Source organism: Hemicordylus capensis, chromosome 3, assembly GCF_027244095.1.
Source record: "Hemicordylus capensis ecotype Gifberg chromosome 3, rHemCap1.1.pri, whole genome shotgun sequence".
NCBI classification, from domain to species: domain Eukaryota; kingdom Metazoa; phylum Chordata; class Lepidosauria; order Squamata; family Cordylidae; genus Hemicordylus; species Hemicordylus capensis.
Window position 1 is genome coordinate 134,170,155 of NC_069659.1, and position 21,737 is coordinate 134,191,891.

At 45.3% G+C, this 21,737-nt stretch overlaps 1 protein-coding gene and 1 long non-coding RNA gene across 5 annotated transcripts in view; one reads left to right on the plus strand and one right to left on the minus strand.

Annotated features, from left to right (window-relative positions):
• The window catches only part of MAP4K4 (mitogen-activated protein kinase kinase kinase kinase 4), a 231,311-nt gene that overhangs the window by 55,521 nt on the left and 154,053 nt on the right, over positions 1-21,737 (plus strand). The gene's annotated exons all lie outside the window — the stretch shown is intronic.
• LOC128349752 (uncharacterized) overlaps positions 6,555-21,737 on the minus strand; it is a 41,736-nt gene continuing 26,553 nt past the window's right edge. The window contains exon 3 of the long non-coding RNA XR_008318971.1: positions 6,555-6,935. This is a non-coding gene — a long non-coding RNA (uncharacterized LOC128349752). The remainder of the gene's footprint in view (positions 6,936-21,737) is intronic.

Genomic DNA, 21,737 nt, shown 5'->3' on the forward strand with positions numbered 1-21,737 from the left:
TATTAACATGAGTAGTGTTAATCATTGTGCTGTTTCCCAGTGTGAAACAAACTGGCTGCTCTTGATTTCCAGCACATACCTTAATGCATGTTCAACTATTCTTTCCCATGGACTTTCCCTCTGTGACATAATCAATAGTTGCTACATTCCTTTGACTCCTACTATGCGTGTGATAATGCTTTTCATACCATGCAGCTGGTATTCTTTTGCCATGCAGTGTTGGTAAGTTCATAGAGCTTGCATGAAAACTGCATCAAAATGAGCATTTTGGAAGTTGTAGCTTCTGTACCATCTTCCATTTATCACTGAGGATATTTCTATATGGCTTTTCAAATAAATGCTTCCTGGGCAATTTACAAATACATCACTTTTTGCTTTTGAAAGTTTACTTCAGTGCTGGCCCAAATATCTCCCTATCATGTTTGTCACCATGTTTACTTACAGGTGACAAAAATGGGGAGGCTGGCTTTTTATCTTTTTGTGTGACAGGGTACCCCAATCTTTTTGATAAAAGTGTCCCCCCCCCCCAAGATTGTGTGTGGGAGCCTTCAGGATTGTAGGAGAGGGGAGCTGGTCTTGTGGTAGCAAGCATGACTTGTCCTCTTAGCTAATCAAGGTCTGCCCTGGTTGCATACCAAAGAGAGATTAGAAGTGGGAGCACTGTAAGATATTCCCCTTAGGGGATGGAGCCTCTCTGGGAAGAGCATCTAGGTTCCAAGTTCCCTCTCTGTCATCTCCAAGGTAGGACTGAGAGAAATTCCTGCCTGCGATCTTGGAGAAGCTGCTGCCAGTATGTGTAGACAATACTGAGCGAGATGGACCTATGGTCTGACTAGGTATATGGCAGCTTCCTATCTATGTACCAGTATGGTAAGTAGCAACATGGTGTGTTATGTTTCTCTCCCTCCACCTCCCAGAATGTCCAGAGGGTGCTGCTACATTGCCATTTCCTGGTGCATTTTGGCATGGTGGGGAAAAGGTGACTGACACAAGAATAACAATACTTCAGACATTGCTGCCTTTGCCTGCAAAAGCACAGCATCTTTTCCCCCACTCTGCAAATCATTTTTGTTTATTAAAAAAATAAAAATAGCATGTATACATCTCTTGAACTTGCGGAAATTATAAGTAACAATCCAATTATAGGTAAAAAGCACAACATCTTGAAGGTAATCACCAACATCTTGAATTGTGCCAGGAAGACCACATGGTGCGCAGCAGCAGCTACATTTGGCCATTAGCACAGCCCTGCACTAAAACATTCTAGGTGTAATTGACCCTCTTGCCTGTGTGTGCCTCTTTCCCTTCCCATCCTCATCATCATGTGCAGTGTCCCTTCTCCTCCCTCTTACATAGCAAGAAGGTTGGCATGAAGGGCAGCAGACATTAGCACTGTGTGCCTTTCTACAAGTGTGCTATTAAGACTTGCAAAAGGTTATTCAACCCTATTAGAGGATTCATTTGTGAAGATGTGTGTGTGTCTAGATTGTGTGTCTGTAATATATGTGCAAGGGAATTTCTGAGTAAGATGCAGCTGTGTTTTCACCAGAATAGGTATATTTATTACATGGTGGTGTAGCAGTCACTGCCAGGGAATAGAGGGTTGCGACATGGGGAAAGACACACTCAAGGGATGTGAGGAATACAGAAAGTTAGTAGAAGACAAGGGAAGAAAATATTTTCTGCCGTTTGAGAGTTTTCTTGCTGGTTGGGCATTTGCTCCTTTCATTCACGGCATGGACAAAGGATGCCTATTCATTTATATGGATCCTTCAGTGTTCTCTGGCTTTCATTGGCAAACACATTTCATTCTGCACTGGGTTCCATGCTCTCTGGCAAATATGCCTTATACTTGACTCTGGGCCAGTTTCCCTCTAAGACAGTGGTTCTTAACAAGGGGTCCGCCAGATGTTTTTGAACTACAATAAATTGTAATGAATAAATTGTGGCTGGTGATGCTGGGAGTTGCAGTTCAGCAACAAATATCTGGTGAACCCCATATTAAGCTGCACTGCTCTAAGGCATACACATGTGCACATGCCCACAAGTTTTTTTGATGTCTAAACAGTTAATTTTAGATCTTGCTCAGGTAGAATTGGGAAGGCCCCATTCTAAATTCATGTGTGCACACACTGACTTAATGCTGCTGCCTAGAACAAAACTCATTCTGCACACAGATGAAGAAAAATTGGAGGGAACACTGATCTGGACCATCCACCTTGGTAAGAGGTGGTTGGTTAGCAGTTTTGATTAATTGTTTTGACGAAAGGGGTTCTTGGACTCCACCTTTACTGGTAAAGAATATAAAAACCTACTATCAAGAGGGGACTATCTGATGAAAGCCGAGGAGGAATTTTATCTGCAGGGTAGCCAGAAAAGCCTTCATTGAAACAGGGCAACCAGACACTGCCTGCAGTTTCAGTTTTGGAGGAATAAGGTACAGAAGATAGTGAAGGAGATAGATCAAATGTTTCAGAGGTAGTGGTTAATGAATCCGTTACACCTGTCCTTTCTGTGTAGCATTTCTGGTCTTGAAGTAAGATGATTGGAGAGCCACTTAGCAAGTGGGGATTTCTCGGTGGCTAGGCTGAAGTCACAGAGCCAGAGACGTAACGATAAGGGGGGCACGTGCCCCCGGCGCCACCCCGGAAGGTCACGTGGGGGGCGGCAAAAAGTGGCTTCCCCCCGCACCACCCCTGGTGTGGCGGCGGGCATGTGGTGGCGATTTGGCGGTGGCGGGCCAGGCGGCATTGGCGGCGGGTCGCCTGCGGCGTTGTCGATGTCCCGTACTAGTAGCGGGCCGAGCGGCAGCGTGGCGGATCGCCCGCCGAGAACTATTGCAGAGCGGTGCCGAGCCTGCCTTCTGGCCTGGCGTTGCTTCCAAACTGCGCAGGCGTGCCTGGCGCGCCTGTGCAGTTGGGAAGTAATGCCGGGCCATAAGGCAGGCTCGGTGCCATTCTGCAGTAGTCCTCGGCGGGCGATCCGCCGCGCCGCTGCTTGGCCCGCTACTAGTACGGGACATCGACAACGCCGCGGGCGACCCGCCGCCAACGCTGCCTGGCCCGCCACCGCCAAATCGCCACCGCCCGCCCGCTGCTGAATCGCTGCCACCGCCGGCGATCTCCTGGGGGGGTGCCGTGCCACCGCCAGGTATGTGGGGGCCAAGGGGGCAGCGGCGGGGGGGGGCGCCCTGGGTGCCGTTTCCCCCCGATACGCCACTGCACAGAGCATAAAACCAGGACAGAAATTAATGCAACCAGGAATCTCCGGGTAGTGATGTGTACGGTCCGGAGAAGTCCGGACCGGCACCGAAGGGGGGCCTTGTTTCTAGGGCGGGGAGGGCTTGCTTAGCCCTCCCGCCTCCTTGCCCCCCCCAGCGCCCGTATTGAACAGTATAGGGGCGCTGGAAACCAGCCGCCCCCCCCGCCGCCGCAGCGGCGGCGAAATAACCCCCAAGGTCAGCCAGCCAGCCAGCCCTCCCTTCCTCCCAGCTAGCTGCCCGCCCACCCACTCGCTCACCCGCTCGAATACTGGATAAAAAACGAGAGGAGCTCCAGCACAGAGCTCCTCTTGTTCGGAAGGCCTCCTGAAGAATGGTGGCTTGTGCGCGCGCGCATGCGCGCGCCGCAAAGCACACCGTTCTCCGGAGGCCCGGTCTACCCGCCGGGAAAGGGCCGGGTAGACCGGGCCTCCGATCGCTGAGTAGACCGGGCCTCCGATCACCGGAGGCCCGGTCTACCCGGCCCTTTCCCGCCAGGTAGACCGGGCCTCCGATTGCTGAGTAGACCGGGCCTCCGGCGATCGGAGGCCCGGTCTACTCAGCGATCGGAGGCCCGGTCTACCCGGCGGGAAAGGGCCAGGTAGACCGGGCCTCCGATCGCTGGGTAGACCGGGCCTCCGGCGATCGGAGGCCCGGTCTACCCGGCCCTTTCCCGGCGGGTAGAACGGCGTGCTTTGCGGTGCGCGCATGCGCGTGCGCGCGCACAAGCCGCCATTCTTCAGGAGGCCTTCCGAACGAGAGGAGCTCTGTGCCGGAGCTCCTCTCGTTTTTTATCCAGTATTCGAGCGGGTGAGCGAGCGGGTGGGAGGGCAGCTAGCTGGGAGGGAGGGAGGGCTGGCTGCCTGGCTGACCTTGGGGGTTATTTCGCCGCGGCGGCGGCGGGGGGGCGGGCGGCTGGTTTCCAGCGCCCCTATACTGTTCAATACGGGCGCTGGCGGGGGCAAGGAGGCGGGAGGGCTAAGCAAGCCCTCCCGCCCTTAAAGGCATACCCCCCACCCGGACCTGAACCAGGCAGGGCCGGACCGGTCCGGCAGTTCGGCCATTCTTTGGAATGGCCGCCGGACCGGTTCGGGCACACTGCTATCTCCGGGTGCAGGTCACAGACATTCTATCTGGGATACCTGTGAAATAACTAGTTTCTCTTTGGGGCTTGGGCGGAGGTAGTGAGGTTTTTGGGCTGTGGATAGATATTGTTATCAATAGAAACAGGGGCTAGGGACTTGCCTGCAGTCAAGCCTCATTTTGAAACATAATTCTTTCCGCAGTTGTCTGAATTCATCCTTCATCATGGGTTGTGTGCCAATCATGCCTCGGGAAGACAGGAAGTAGATTTTCAAAGCAGAAGTTTATATCCGGTAGTTAGTTAGGAGATGCCAAAACCCCCAGTTCTGTTCCTGGCTTGTGAGAGCTCTGATCCACCCCTTTTCAGGCTAGTCATCTCTTGCCCCTTCTTCCTGTCGCTATCTCCAGTGTGCAAGGGTGGGGAGGAAGTTGTTTTCTGTTTTTTCTTACTACAAATTTAACACATATACTTCTAAAGTTTTCCCGATTCATCTGATTGGCTCAATCCCCCCCCCCATTTTTCTTTCCGCACTCACCCTGCCACTCACCTCCCAATGGAGTTGTCGCATGCTGGGGACCTTTTGGAGGGTTCCCTTTCAGAAGGGCCCCAATTGGAGAGCAAAACTCTTTGTTAAAAAGAAGGTTCCCCACTGTGCTGTTACAAGGGTTCCCTCTCCTGCCAACACGACTGCTCCATCTGTCCTTACAGCTTCCGCAGCGGAGCCTGCCCTGCCTGCTTTGATTCTCAAGCCTTCGAATCTGGCCAAGAAAGCCTCCAAAAAGACGAGGCACCTTAAGGAGGAGAGCTCCAAGCCTCCCAGAACCCCCAAACAGCCGCACGAATGCTCCAAGTGGCAGAAAAAGAAATTGAAACTGCCAGAGGCCAGACTGAGTGAATGGCCACTTGTCCACGCTGCATGCCGGCAGCCTCTGCCATGCCGTTTGCTTCCTGCCATTTTTACAAGTTCATGGTGGCTCAGGTGTGGCTCCTATTCTGATGGGTGCTTTATACATGCCTGCACCAAAGATACCTGGCAACCCAGGGGAGGGGGAGCCCCGTCATCCAGTCATTCCCCCCACATCCCAGCCAACAATGCCAACAGAGGCAGATGATCAGACTATCCATGCTTTGCTGGCTCAACCTGTTAACGTGCAACCACACTTTCCTGAGGGGGATGTGAGTAATATCTCTTTGGGGAGCACTGGTCCTGGAGATTCATTTACTCCCAGTATGGAACGTTGGCTCGGGGAATTTATCCCAAAAGAGGTTAAAGCTATTATTTCTCCTCTGCCGCCGACTTGTCAGGCTCTAGTTCCCTGAGGTCCCTTTGGATCCCTGTGGTTCCCGTACAACATTGACCCAAACAGCCACCAAAGCCGGTTTTTCTCTCCTCTCCAGGTTACAGCCCTACCAGGGAGGTTATTCCTTCTAATTAGAGGGGTCACTTTTTAACCAGGCACCTCAGGTGTATATGCAGTAAGAGACCCCTTTCCTTCTCTTCATCATAAGAGGACCCCTCTTATAAAAGACCTTCCCGCCCCCTTACTCCTGCTTCCTTGGAAACAGCCCAAACTTACCGTCTTTACCCAACAGACCTGTTTCCCTCCCTGTCCTCCCACCCCTGATGGCCCCACAGAAAACTTTGCCTGAACATATCCCTTCTGGATCTTCACAATCCTCTTTGGAGTCTGAGGAGGGAAAACATTCTGTGGAAGAAGCAGCCACACAACCCACCAACTCAGTTCGCCTATTTTTGGCAACGGAGTTTAAAGTATTGCTGGCCAAGGCAAGGAGAGCCATAAAGGATGTCTCTCCTGAAGCAGTTTCACAACAGCAAATGGTTTGGACCAGGTAGTGTTTCCTCTATTCTCCTCTCCCTCCTGTGCTTCACTCCTCAGTTAAGGATGCTATGATGGCAGAATGGAAGGCCCCTTTCATAGCCAAATGCACAGTAAGAAGCTTTATACTCTGCCTGATGATGTTATGGCTTTGTTGGTCTCTCCCAGTGTAAATGCCCCTGTGGCACAATTGGTTTTTAGGACACTCATGAATAAGGAGGGAGACAAACACTTACATTTAATGTAAACATTTAAAGGTACTGGAGGATTTTAAAAAACGCCATTTTCTCCTTCATGACTCTTCATCCTTGGTGGTCAAGGCGGCCGCTTCTGATTCCATTTTTGCTTGAGCTTCTCTTCTGTGGGCTAAAGATTTAATGCAATTCATTCCTTGTAAGAACAAGAAATGTAGGCAGGGCATCATCAAGATGGCCAAGGAGCTGGCCTTTATGGTCGACTCCAGTTTCGACTGCATCCATCATGCTTCCAGATCCATCGCGGCAGGAGTGGCAGGCAGAAGGTGCCTCTGGTTGAAGAATTAGCGTGTTGACCCAAAATCTAAACTCAACCTTGCTTCTATCCCCTTCTCAGTGGCCAAATTATTCGGGGACTCACTTGAACCAGTCCTTGTTGAAACACGGGACAAGGAAAAAGCTATGCCATCCACCAGAAGGGATTTCCGCAGATCCTTTCAGTCCACCGCCAGTAATTTTCGTCCCTTAAGGTCAGATGTTCCCAGATCATCTTCCAATTCCTTCAGAGACAACAGAGATCATACAATTTCAGTTACAGATCCTCCTGGTGTCCCCAGTGGCAGCAACATAACAGGGGAAATTCCAGAAACAAACCATTCAAATCAGCCAATACAACTGCCCCCCAACCGGGTCATAAGCAATGACTCTTTGCAAGTTGGAGGTTGGTTTCTCAGGTTTCCGGCTGCCTGGAACTGCTCTACCTCCAACTCGTGGGTCCCAAGGACAGTTTCCCACAGCCTTCTAATAGAATTCACTCCCCTTCCTCCAAATTCCTTCATCGCTACGCCAGCCTCCAAGAATCCACTGAAGGTGCAACAGATGTCTCTAGCAATTCAACATCTGACTCAGATACAGGTGATCAAACCTGTCCCCCGATGGAGAGAGGTCTGGGAGTATATTCCATTCTTTTTCTGCCCCCCCCCCTATGCTTCATGGAGGGCAGTCCTGGACCCGAAGAACCTAAATCACTTCATCCGCAAAAGACTCTTCAGGATGGAGTCTCTACATACTATTTAATTTAATTTAATTTAATTTTTATTTATTAACATATTTTTATACCACCCAAAACTTACGTCTCTGGGTGGTTACTTAAGTCGTCTGCTGCTTTTTCTGCTAATGCCCCTCTCTAGGTCATATGTTTGGCAGCCACCTGGTCCTGTCTCATCCTTCATTAAGCACTACAAAATTTTCACCTTTCATTCAGCCCAGGCAGCCTTGGGCTGTCTGTCTTACAACAGGTGGTGTAACACATCTGTGTCCTCCCTGTACTCTCTTCTGTTTGGACATGTCCCATGATTAAGGATGACCTCAGATAACTGTGGAAAAAGAAATGTTGGTCTTACCTGTGAAGGGTTCTTTTTCTCAGTTTCTGAGGTCATCCAGCCCACCCGTGGATATTTCTTCTCGTTCTAAGTTCCTGTGGGTTTGGGTCTCAGGTACGTAGTGTCTGACTTGGGTTATTACTTTCCTGTTCATGTCTAATATTTCCCCACTAGTCTGTTGTTTTTCCTTCTTTGGGTTGATCCTTTTGTCTTGTGTTCCGTCCTGTTCTCTCCCCCCACTCTCTCCACCCCCACCCCTGCTTTGGATCGTTGCTTCTTAGCTTGAGAGTCCCGGAACTGGGGTTTTTGGCAGCACCTATCTAATTACTGAATATAACTGTCTGCTTTGAAAATCTACTTCCTGTCTTCCTGAGGCATGATTGGCACACAACCCATGATTAAGGATGACTTCAGACACTGTGAAAAAGAACCCTTCACAGTTGCTTTTCCTTTGTGTTCTCTGGCTCCAGGCAATCTGGATCTGGGGTCCTGGTTCTGGCTGTGAGACTCTTAAGGTTGAAGTGGCTAGAAAAGAGGTCTGCTCCAACAATGCAGCAGCATGTACACTATCTCACTCTTGTATGCGTGTACACTACCTCACTCTTGCACGCTTAATACTTTCTAATGTATGCATTAGAAAGTATTAGAAAGTATGCACTAAAGTATTAGAAAGTACAGACCCCATCCTTCCATGGGTTCACATTGTGAGGGTGGGCAGTATTGGTCTTTGGTGATGGTTGCACTGATCATGTGGGCAAAATTATGGGATCTTTCTTTTAAATTGACTTGCCGCCGTACAATTAAACTTTACCCACTTGTGGTTGTTACCGTGATGCTTTATAGCATGTGTAAGAAAAACAAAAGGTACCTGACTAAAGGGACTTGGTATTCCCAGGAACAGGGAGATGGCTGTAAATCAGTTAGCATGGTTGGTTTATTGCTCCAACTCTAAAACATGTTCTTTGTAAACAGGTGAAGAGAAGATAGCAATAATGTCTGATGTTTGCTACTGTTCTGTGTGTGCACTGGTATTTAGAGCAAACTTAATTGGTTCCAGGACTTTTGCTGTCATAGACTGGACAGGCTGTTTTGTGGGTTGAAAGTGCATCCCATAACCCTCTGTGACTTTGCAGAGGGTTCAGCAGTTGTGTTTGGACCTGGATGGATATATTGGAAACATGAAAGATTGAATAGCTACCACTACTAGCACAGCTGGGACCTCTAGAATTTTTCTCCCAAGTAGCTGTCTAGTCTGCTTGTATGGCACAGCAGTGGCATATTTACTGTAAGAGTAAAAACAATGCACTGACAAAAACTTACTATGGCAACATAGTAATAGTCCACAGTAGTGTACTATGAATAATATCCCTGCTTCCCTGATTTGCTGCTCTCCTTCTCAAAATATTCCTGGAAATTTTTAATTGTATGCACGGATATACTGATACCATATATAGTATAGAATACAATATGGAATGAGATTTAACACCGTTCTGTATTAGGCACACAATTTTGCTGTCTTGTCCACTTTATACTCAGTATCATTCTGCTACCAGTGTTGATTAATTTTTACATATAGTTTTATGTTCATAGTCTTAACATTTAGCTTCTTCTACTCACTATACAATGTTTTAAGGTAGTTTTATAGAGATCCATTATTACTTGGTAGGAGTAGATTGTCTTAATGGTTTTTTGTTTGTTTTGCTGTTATGCTGGTCAGACCGAAATAAAGTCTTTGCCTAATTGGGTGCCCTATCATTTGCAACTAGTTGTTCTTTGGCTTGGCCCGGCCCGGCCCTTTCCAGACTTTAAAAAATGTGTTTATTTAGATAAGATTTATATTCTGTCCTAGGACACGCTAACAGCAGTCAAGAAACAATAAGAGATACAATCACAATCTTAAAGCCAACAACCTGGATGGCTTTAAGAGGGGTTTGGATGACTTCATGGAGGAGAGGTCTATCAATGGCTACTAGTTGGAGGGCTGTGGGCCACCTCCAGCCTCAAGGGCAGGGTGCCTCTGAGTACCAGTTGCAGGGGAGTAATGACAGGAGAGAGGGCACGCCCTCAACTCCTGTCTGTGGCTTCCGGCGGCATCTGGTGGGCCACTGTGCGAAACAGGATGCTGGACTAGATGGGCCTTGGGCCTGATCCAGCAGGGCTGTTCTTATGTTCTTATGTAAAACAAACCAGAACAGCAGCCAGTCCCACATTACCAGGTAAAATGTACAGTTAAAACTTTGTGTTTTCACAAAGACGAAGTCCCAAATATGAGGTGCCACTACCAAAAAAAAAACTCCCCAATAAAATGGTGATTCATATATTTGTTGAATCAAGCTAATGTGCATGTTGAAAAATAATGGCAGTTCAGTTGTCAAGAGTCTTTGGCAAAAAGAAACATTAGAGTAGGAGTGTATTGTTTAAAGAACAAAGTTAGAAGACATTTGATGTGTGAACAGTTTTTCTAAATTACCATTTATGAATCAAGATAGCTCTTAATTACTTGGCCAAAAGAAAGGAAGTGCAGAATACAAGATCTAAGTAAGATAAAAGTAAACAGTGGCTGTCAATACCGACTCGATGGCACAACCAACCAACTTGCTGCATCAGTATATACTAGTATATTCTATACATTCAATTTAGATCTAGATAAGAGTATTGCTTTGTTGCTTGTGCAGTTTACTTGTATTACAGTTGCCATTTTAGATTGATAAACAATGTTTGGTAGGGGAGGGAACCACATAGTAGTTAAGTCTGAGTCGTGGCTAAAATGTCATGGAGAAGCAGTTGTCTGTGGCCAGGTGATGGCCCAGCATTGCTACATTCCACCCCTGCTTTCAGACACTACTTTTTCAATGAAATGGCAGTTGCCATGTGGTAAAGTTTTTTTTAAACAGCAACGATTATGTTTCTTATCTGGCTCCTCACCTCTTAAAAGGTCTCCTGTTTGGTGGAAACCAAATTCAGGTTCCTGCATAATGGGTATATATACACATGGATTTAGTGTGACCGTAGGAAGCAAGATGAAGTTGATGTATATCCCACCCCATCCCCTAGACTCAAAGCAGCTTATAGCATTTTTTTTTAAAAAATCCCTGTTGCAAGGGGCTCACAATCGATTAAAAAAGGTTTATGGAGGGGAGGGGCCAAATGGGAGTTCGTCCTCCTCAGGCTGATGGAGGAGCCTTGCTGATTGGCCTCACCCTTTGCTGCAGCCAGCTAGAAAGTCGGACAGCATCAACAAAGCAAAAGCCCCATGGCTATGCAAGAGAGAGGGACAATACAGTCCTATTCATTGGCCAAAGGACCAACTGCTGAGGGGACTTGAGGCCACCTTCCTGTGCTCAAGAGGTCTATTGCAACTGGCAGTTATCTGTGGCTGCAGAGGCTATGAAAAGGATACACAGGGCCTATTTATTTCAAAGAAACAAAAGCAGCAAGTGGCCAGGAAACCCCCTCCTCCCCAAAGGCATCCATTATGCTTCCAGTACAGGACAGGGATTTTGCTTACCATCTTTGATGGGCAGAAGGGTGCTGAAATGAAGCTGTGACGGCAACCCTTCGCCCAAATTTCTTTCTTCAGCCACAACAGCTGTTTCTTTGTCCACTGCACATCCTGCTTTAAGCTTTCCTCAGAGAGCGCTAGGGCCTCTTCTTGCCTGAAGACAGCCAAGTTTTTATCTATCTTTATGGAGATTTCTCATCCATTTGGTGCCTGCTGACTTTGCAATAGTTGCTGTTCTGATCTATTGTTTTCAACACGCTAGTTCGAGATAACATTTTCGGTCTGTGAAAATACAGTAGTTTTTAAGTTGCCTGTGGATAAGGTTGGATTTCTTTAAAAAAACAGAAACCCACCCTTCACTGCATTATATTTGTTTGGACTAACTTTGTATAATGTATCATAACCATTTAAAACAGAACTTTCTTGATTGTGAGTGGGCATGTGAACCAGAAATCATTGCTTTTGGTGGAAAATGTTTAGGAGAAACTGAGAAGTTCAACTGGTGTGTTGAGAAACTAGAACTATCATGGATGGAAAATTTATTGCTTCAAAGGTGCACAATGTATTGACTGACTGATTGATTAAGTGCTGTCAAGTCAGTGTGGACTCTTAGCTACCACATAGATTCTCTCCAGGATGGTTGTTTTCAACTTGGCCTTTAAGGTCTTTCAGTGGTGCATTCATTGCTGTCGTAATCGAGTCTATCTACTTTGCTGCTGGTCGTTTTCTCTTCTCTTCTCTTCTCTTCTCTTCTCTTCTCTTCTCTTCTCTTCTCTTCTCTTCTCTTCTCTTCAACATTTCCCAGCATTATAGACTTCTCAAGGGAGCTGGGTCTTTGCATAATGTGTCTGAAGTATGATAGCTTGAGCTTAGTCGTTTGTGCCTCGAGTGAAAATTCTGGATTGGTTTGTTCTATGATCTGTTTGTTTGTTTTCCTGGCTGTCTATGGTATCCTCAAAAGGCACAATGTATAAGAAATAGGGCCAGTTACTCTCCCCCTGCTAAATAAGAGAATCACCACGTTAAAAGGTGCCTCTTTGCCAAGTTAGCAGAGTGTCAATGCTAAGAGCTGGCAATTTGTAGTGAAAAATTCAATTTTAGAGAAGTGAGTAGCAACTACAGAAGCTAAGCGTTCAAACAGGTTAAGTGTAAAAAAAACCCAGCATGACTGCACTTTTAGTACACTAGCTACTGCAGCTCCTGATATATTTCCACCTCCAGCACAGTACCTCCAGTGACTGCTGCTGGTGTCCATCTTATGTTTCTTTTTAGATTGTGAGCCCTTTTGGGGGACAGGGAGCCATCTTATTTATTTATTATTTCTCTGGGTAAACCACCCTCAGCCAGTTTGGAAGGGCAGTATAGAGAATGAATGAATGAATGAATGAATGAACAAACAAACAGAACATCCTTTGAGTGTGAAAGGATTCTATAATTGGGTAGGAATCTGTTAACATGCAAATTTAACCGTGCTTACCATCCTAGTTCTAAAAGACAAGTAAGAGTGGGGAGTTCTGCCTAGAGAGAGAGCTTACCTATTCTGGTGCAGTATTAATCTTTTTTTATGGTTGTCTGGGTAAACAGACATGTGAATACTTGAGAGATCTGAAGCCTGATCTCTTCAGCTTAGGACATCCATGGCCAGAAGCTCAAAGATTTCTGAGTTAAGTGTTGCTAAGCCGTTTGCTTTGTTTTCTTACTGTGATGACTAGTTAATTTGTAACACAAAGAGTTGAGGTGAAAAACAAAATCAGCATCTTGTCTTAATGGATGAGAATCCTGAAAAGAAGCTCACTTGGAGTTGATAATTGAGCTCAGCCTGGGCAAGCAATCATAAGAGCAGCATACAAGACTGGCAAGAGAGAACTTAGGTTAATTATGGATAGTATGAAGTTTTAATTTAAGTCACTGATTAACCTTTTCTTTGTTCACTTATAATCTAGACTTTTTACTTGGCAACCTTCAACTCTAGGGAAACACTATTTTCTTTTAAGGGCAAGACTGCTATTGCGACTTAGTGTGATAAAGCTACTAGTTAACCAGTGCATGCATAAATGTACTACTTCTCAGTAATACTGGTAGAACAAAACTGACTCCAGGTGCAATCTTTTTTGCTATGGTGATTCATTGTGAATCATTGACTGTCTTGCCCTATGTCGATACTAATGTCGCTAGCTTCATCATCAGTAGCTTATGGGAAGTTGTTGCTTTTAATTGATTTCTAGGGCATAATTGCCAGGATACTATAGCTAGATTTGAAAGCCATGGAAAAGTGGCTTTATTTGCAGCAGTCTCAAATCATGGAGGTGGCTGCTTATGTGGTGCATACTATTCAAAGTAGGCTTTCCCATCTTCCAGTCATATGAGTAATCTGATTGAGGAACTGATCCAAAGGTTGTGGTGGTGTGTGTTTGTGTTTGGTAGACCATTTTTGTACACACTGATTTTTGATTTAGCTTGAAGTTAAGGGAAGTTAAATGAAATAGATCTGAATTTGAATACAGTCCTTTGTATAAATGCACTAGGAAGATAAAACAAAAGTTGCTTTCTTTAACAATCTGTGTTGTGAATATTATTAGGGATGAGAGAAATGTATTTGGGATTGACATTTTTGCAGTGAAAGGTCACATCTCTAACTAAACCTTTCTTAATAGTTGTCTGCATTGGGCAATAGAGTTGCATGTGGAAAAATGGAGCATACCTACTCCTAAAGTACATATATTAATGGGGCTTGGTTCTCGTGCTCCTGTTCATCGACAAGGGACTAAAAGGGAATGTGTTATGTGCATGATTGGCTATCTGTTGTCAGTTTGGGAGTATCCCAGGGAAAATCAACACTACCAAATTGTGTTCTGTGTTATTGGACAGGGAACTCAGGAAGCTGTGTTGTGCTTGTTTATGTGGATAATTCATATGTTTATATAATCTGATAAGATACAGTTTACTGTTTTTGTCTCCTTTTGATTCTGCTTTGGAGTCCATTTTTAATTCTATCAGTGAAGATTCTGGAGATTTTTTTTGTTACATACTGTAGCTTGTCTTCAAAAGAATATAATAATTACACCACTGACTCGATCATGTTTTGGTGATGTCCTCTTTTTATGATGTGGTAAGAAGATAATGTTAGGGTCTAGTGTTTTGAAAATCCAATTCAGCTCTTGTGTAGACAGGCCTGTAGAATAAACACAGACTGACTTCCAGTAACTGATGTTTTGGCATAAGGATGCCATTGTTTTTTCTCCATGGCTGGTGATGGGGGTGAGGAGAAAATCCCATAGAATGTAAATGTGTGAAATGCATGTGGTATTTGTTTGATGGCAAAAGGCAATACATTTTTGTTGGTTACATATTCAGTGAGGTAGTAGTGACGAAGTGTTCATAGGTTTTCCATCATGCTTTCAAATCCAATTTTCATCCAAGATAAATTGGTCTTCATGCCTTTTGTCCTGTGTTTTGTAAAGATTAAATGGCCCAACATATATCTTCGAACAAGTAGGCCTTCCCTCGCCCCTCTGGTTTTGCAAGATGTCTTGAGTGGGGGGAAAAGATGAATGGTTGGTTTGAATGGTTGGTTGGTGGCCTACTTTGGAATGGGGACATTGGCAAATATTGTAGTTCACAAACTACTGGGCGTGGCTTTGCATTTTAAATAGGTGGTATTTTTCTGTTGTGTTCCTACAGCAGTGAGAAAGAATTAATTTCCAAACAGAGGTCATACATCAGCAGTTTTATCTCAGTCTACTTCTTAACGGGTTTAAGAGGGAGTGGAGGGAGACACTTAACAGTGCAGGGAAGGGAACATTTTGCAGGGGTGTGTGTGTGCTCATGGTCAGGTCTAAAGGCAGCCCCAAGCAGGGAACCTGGAGTAGCAAAGTTCTGTTTTCACAAATAGGTTGGGGAAGACGTGGCCAGCTCCTTCCCTGGGTGGGGGATATTTGCTCCCTAGGTCTTGCTCATGAGAAGAACCATTTGTGAGGACCAAGTGCTAATGCACAAGATGGCATTCCCAGGTGAACAGGAAATGGTCATCATCACATTGGAGACCTAGCCCATTAACCCACGGACCAGGCTCTCATGAGAGTGGCAGACTATGGGGATGTTCTATGCAGGAATGCCATGGGGATGGGTATTTTGGCGAGTGCTGTTCCGGTCTCAGCAACTGCTGCAAAGCTGCTGTCAAAACCTGTGCCCTGCTGCCAGCACACCCAAGTGGGGATGTGTGGATCCTGCCCACAGCCAGCTAGAAGCAGGGGCTCTCCTCTTGCAGGAATCCCTGTGTCAAGAGATCTGCATATGGAGCCAGGGTGGGTGGACCTAGGAAATTTGAAAGGGTTTAAAGGTCTGTGCCTGACCCCTGTGTCCCCACCATCCTCGCAAGCGATTATGCCCTGGCAAAGGGGTCCCCTGATTGCAGGGATAGCCAGCATGAATAAGGCATCCCTTCTCTGGATGGGGAGGATTCTTTTTTGGGGGGAGGGGGTGCTCCTGTACTGTTGGAGGGCCTGCCATGGGCAGGATTCTGAAGCGGACAGGTTTTGTCTTTCCCTGGGGGAAATCTTGTGGTCTCTCTGCTTACTCATGAACAGGGCCAGGAAGCTGACTCAGCAATGCTCTACCATCTGAACCCAGGGTGAAAAACACTGGCTCAAGAGAGTGCCAGGCTGCGGGGGTACCCCCACACAACTCATGAGAAGAACCATCCAAGGGAAGGGGAAAGAACAGCCATTCGCAGTCACCAATAGCAAGCATGACTTGTCCCCATAGCTAAGCAGGGTCTGCCCTGGTTGCATATGAATGGGAGACTTGATGTTTGAGCACTGCAAGATATTCCCCTCAGAGGATGGATCCACTCTGGGAAGAGCAGAAGGTTTCCGGTTCCTTCCCTGGCTTCTCCAAGATAGGGCTGAGAGTGATTCCTGCCTGCAATCTTGGAGAAGCCACTGCCAGTCTGTGAAGACAATACTGAGCTAGATAGACCAATGGTCTGACTCACTATATGTTCCTATGTTCTTCTCGGGGATGTGTGCAAGGCTTCAGGGAGAGGGAGGTAATGGAGAACCAGTTGTATTTTTTACCAGAGAGAGTTGGGGACCCCCTTGCATTCATTGGTGATTAAGTGGGTGGGCTCAACTTGTGAGCTCGCAGTCCATGGGGTGGGAATTGTCCTTCAGTGGGCACGGCATGGCACAGCTCAGCCATATTCCCATTAGATTGGCCCTCTCATGAAAGGCCTAGTCCGCTTGGAAGCAAGCTTCCAGACAGCGCATTTCAGATGGTTGTGCATGGACTGCTTTGCTGGGGTCACTCCTCATGACAGTCTCCCTGGTTTTGTGGGACAGCCCCTCCCAGTATCCTTTGCCCTCCCCCATCTGCATATCCCATACTAGCAAATGTGGACACTCCTCCCCCCGTCCTGAAAGTAGAATTTTCTGCTCCAGTCCCAAAACTCCTTGAGAATTTGTTCCTGTGTGGTGCTTTTAGGGTGCGTGGCTACTTGTGGGGCGGGGGAGGCGACGGAGCAATCGCTGGCAGAAGAAGCGCTGGCATTGCAGGACATTTAAAGGGCTTGAAATGCCCTTTCCCTGATGCTGGCGGGCAGAGCGCTCTGAAAATGCACGATCATGCTTGGCACGGCCTTTTCAAGATGATGGCAAATCATTGCCAACCCGTTGTCCTGGATGCTTTGCCCACAGTCTGGCCGTGGAGCTGTCTGAGATTGTCCTAGTAGGCCAAGCAGCAGGGAGAAGCTCCCCTCTCCTGCAGCTGGAGTTTGAACATCTGCAGCCCGATTTGGAGTTCCACCTTTAACTGCGATTAGCCATTACGTCTGAATGCAGCCATAGTGTCTTACTACTTGAATGAGATCAGGGCTTACTAAAATAAATGCATTGACTTGTGGTCATTGCTAAACCTGGTGGTGGAAAATATGCCCTTCCCAAAGTCTTAAATTAAAAGGAAGTACAGTATTCTTTTTAATCTTCATCTAGACATAATAGGCAACATTGCAACAATTTCAAAAAGGATTGCATGCAGTTGTGCATTGGCAATGAACAAATCCATCATAGTTTCACCTTTTTCTGAACATTTTCCTTTATGACTCAGTACAGTGACTAGTCGAGTGCTATTTAGAAGTAATGCTACCTGATTATGTTATACATAATACAAGATGAGAAGAACTTCTTCCCAATTGTTCTTCCTCAGGTGATTGATTTAATCACCAAGAGAAAAACCTGATTTAAATAATTGATCTAAATCATGTTTCCCAGTGATACTATTTAAACTATTTCTTCAACAGTGGTACAAATCTATTCACTAAAACATCTTAATTCATAGCTTAATAGAGCACAATAACATCTAAGAGGATATTCCTAGTATAATTTTTATAGATAATTTTTACTAATTGAGGTAATGTCTTCCCTTTTCTTTCCTCAGTTTCTTTCTACTCCTCTCTTCCTATATTGTCTCTTTTTCTTAACTAACTCTTCTGCCAGCGTTGCCACAAAGAACGATCCTGTTAACCAGCACGTGTAGTGTTTGTCAGGGTTTTGTGGACGGTGACTTGCGAAAAGCCAAACTGGTCATTGGAGCGCAGGGAGGAGCATATAGAGCTTATTAAAGGACTCTCAAGAGCGCAGATAATCCTGCCTGTGTAATTAAAAAGAGAACAGTAATTGAACTTCTTGTGTGAGACCGCAGATCAAAGCAAAATAGTCATTGCTCCTTCCTGCTTCATTCCTTATGGGTGTCAGAGGGTCTCAATCCAGAATAATTAATTATCCATGCAGATTTAAATTGTTTGATTCTAGATTGTGGGGGAATGCACTCTAACATACATTGCTGTTGGCTTTGGGTTGCCTTATTTTGATAGTGTCAAAATCGAGGAGATTTCTTTAGCAACTTCTGATACAAGCCAAATGGGTTTTGCAATCTTGTTTTTAATCAAGAGGTCACTGCATTTTTAGTTTGATGTGGCATTTGTTTAATTGCAACTTTGCCACTTGCATGTCCAGTTCCTTCTCTTATGGCTTCAGGCACTTCTACTTAACAATATAAGTGGTGTTCAACATGAAATGAATGATGGTGAGGAATTAATGTTGTGTCCTTGGTGTTAATTAAGCTGAAAATCCTCCCCAATGGTCCCACAGTATGTAGGTCCGTTCAATGGAGAAGGCACAACAGAGGTTTTCAGATGCAGAATAGAGTCGTTGCATTCTTTTTAAATTTGATAACTTCAGAGCATCCCATGAAATAATGGGCTACGTTCATGAGAAATTAATTAAAATTATAATAGCTATGGTGTTGACAATTTTGCCTAAACATGACAGCTCTTTAATATAAATGGTTGAAGTATAGTGGCTTATATTTTAATGTAGAAGTCTTAAGTAACCTCTCTATCCACTTCTGCTCTACTGAGCAGAAGGTTTCCTCATCCTTTTTCATCTTTCCAGTTACTATATTGAAAGTATACATTGTATAATATTGAGGGTATAAACATGACTTTAATATTAGCCTTCATTTGATATTTAATTATGTGTAAGGTTAGAACTTCTGCCAGTTGACCTTTTTCTTTGTAAACAAAAGCTCCTGTAGTCAAATATTTTACGAAGGCCGGAATAACTTTTTGTAGGTTTCAGCCAACTTTTAACTTGCCTTTCTTAGGCCATCTGTTAACCAAAGCAAGAGTGAAGACTTCTTGCTTCCTTGCATGGGTCATCATACTTCACTAAGGCACAACCTGTCATGCACCACAACTATATCTAAAAATTGTCTGCATGTCTTTCTATTTCCTTTTAAAAAAAATCGAAACTGCTCTAACTGCTTCTGGGACATAAGGAAAAAAGAAATGATCCTATCAGTTTAATGGTTTTCACACACCTCACTAACATTAACTTACGGCCATATAAGTTAAAAATAAATAATTGATTAGAAATGTTTAGAATTTAATTGTTAGCATAAATTTATGTTTTAGATGCTTGATTGCATTTTCCAATTTTAACCATATTTGAACAAATATTTGTCAATTGACCATGTATTATTAACTGACAAAATCGATTAATCACTAGCAGTAATTTGACTCCGTCTTTCTGGCTTCCAAGCATGTAGGACACCTACAGATATATATGTATTTCAAGAGAATCATTTACTAAAAGTTAAGTATAGCCTGTTCTTGCAATTATTCTTCACATATATAGGGCTCAGAGGGCAGGAGACAGTGGTGTAGCCCATGGGGCCTCAATATAGGTGGTCTGAATGGGCTGCCCATTGCATTTCCAATAGGCTCTTGCCACAATAAAAGTGGGAGAGCTGATTTCTCCACCAGAACATGGTGGTGGGGTGAAAAATGGTAGCGGGGTGGGGGTGGTGAGAGGCGGATGGAACACGTGTGATCCCTGCCAGTAGCCTTGGGACGGAGCTGTGTAACCAGACAACATTTTCTGCATGGCCTTGTCATCTCAGAGATCCCTCTTGGAGACCCCCCACCCTGCCACCACACATCTCTCAGTATCTCCCTGGCTGTGGAGTTGCAGCTGATCTTTACTCTCAACAGCTCCATGGCTGCTCCAGCTTTGTGGATCCTGTTGCTCTTCTTCTGGGTGTTTCTTTGGCTGCTCTTCTCCACTCAGCCTCCCCAGGTGTACCATGTACAGTCCCCCTTCTCATGGTTTCTCTCTGTGGTGAGGAGAGGGCAGGCAGGCAGGATGATTCAAATTTCCCATAAACTCTCCTTGGGGCAGCTAAGGGAGGTGACAAGGAGGGCACCATCTCTTGGAGTGCATTTTTAAATTTCAGTCCTGGAACTACTATGATAAGAAGGGAACTTGAATTCCTCCTATCCTCCATCTACCCACTTCCATCGCCTTGATGTATCAGTGGTGGTGTGTGGAATGGCAGGGCTTGGGGTACATCTTGAAAAGGATATAAACGCATAAATTAGAGGGGCTTGAAAACCAATAAGGAGTTGTACAGGGAAAGGGTCTTGCTTCTGTATGGAAAATTGCAGCAAAACTGTTTTAATGTTCAGCTGATATTACCTGCATGTTTTCAAACAATTTTTTGATTGTTTTGTGCTCATTATTTTGTTGCGCTTTGGGATATTGCTAGAAAGTTTTGCACAGCATTGAAAAAGATTACACTTTGTACCTTGTTAACTGGAGGAGATGGTCACATTAATGGAGATGATGTGTTTTATTCAGGCTTAGCCAAGCTGTTTTTATTTTAGCAGAATGGGAAAGGGTGGAATGGGAGGCTTAAACTGTGTGCTTGCTACTTACATCTGTCTGGGCTAGTTCTTTTAAATCCCTGATCATGTTATGATAAACATGAATGATGCTGGACATAAAATATAATTTCCCCTAAACATAATGGATTTCCCCCATATAATGTCCAAACTAGGGGTGTGCACAAAACCGGTTTGCCTGGTTCAGTTAGAGTCCAGACTGGACTTAAACCAGATTGGGCATGTTTGGTTTTGGCACTCCGAACTAGAACCCCTGTTTGGCTTGGGTTCGAGCTGGTTCAGGTTATAATTGCAAAATTTGTTTTAAAAAAAATCTCACCATGGGTCTGGGTCGTAATGCTGGTCTCCGGAAGGGGGAGCGGCTGTGGGTGTATGTGTGTCTCAGAAGGTTCCCCCTTCCCGGGTCACCGGGCATGCAAATGGCCAGTGCGCATGTGCAGCAGTCTTTAAAATGGCCGCTGTGAGCAGGCAGATGGCTGGGAAGTCCTGTAAATGGCCCGAAAAGGACTGGGGGTAGGCTGGCAGGGGAGGGGGGAACCTTCTGAGACACTCCCCCCCCGGTGGCTGCTGCAGTTCCCCTCCCAGAGGCCAGCATTACAGCCGAGTGAGTTTTGTTTGTTTGTTTGTTTGCAGTTTAGAACCTCTGAGCTGGCCTGATGTGTTCAATTCTAAGTCTAACTTAACTGGGCCCTGTTAGGCTGAAGGACAAGCCTTCACACAGGCCCAGTTCGATGGTGAACCAGTTCGCACATTCCTAGTCCAAACTCTTTTCTTTCTCTGTCTTCTTCCCACTTTCTCTTCCCCCTCCCATTCAATCCATGACACTGAGAAAACTGAATGTTTTCAGTCCAATGCTGCCCATGATCCAGTTCTTCTTCAGCCAGTATTATTATCACTTCCAATAACTGTTTAAGTATAGTTCAGGTTGTTGTTAAGCTAAGCTAAATGTTTTTATTATTTAATAAATGTGAAGTGAAAGTAAGTAAAACTTCGGTTTTATAAATAGAATTGTAAGATAACTTGTTTCCTTCCATATTTATGGTGTGTGTATTCTGTAGTGGCACATAATGCACATGTGTGCCCACTGCTTTAATACTGCCTCCCTGAACAAAATTTATTCCACTTATTGATGAAAAAAATTAAGGGGAACTCTGGTGTGGTATAGTGGTTAGTGTCAAACTAGGAGCAACGAGACCCTTGTTCAAATCCCCACTCAGTCATGAAGTCACTGGTTGACTTT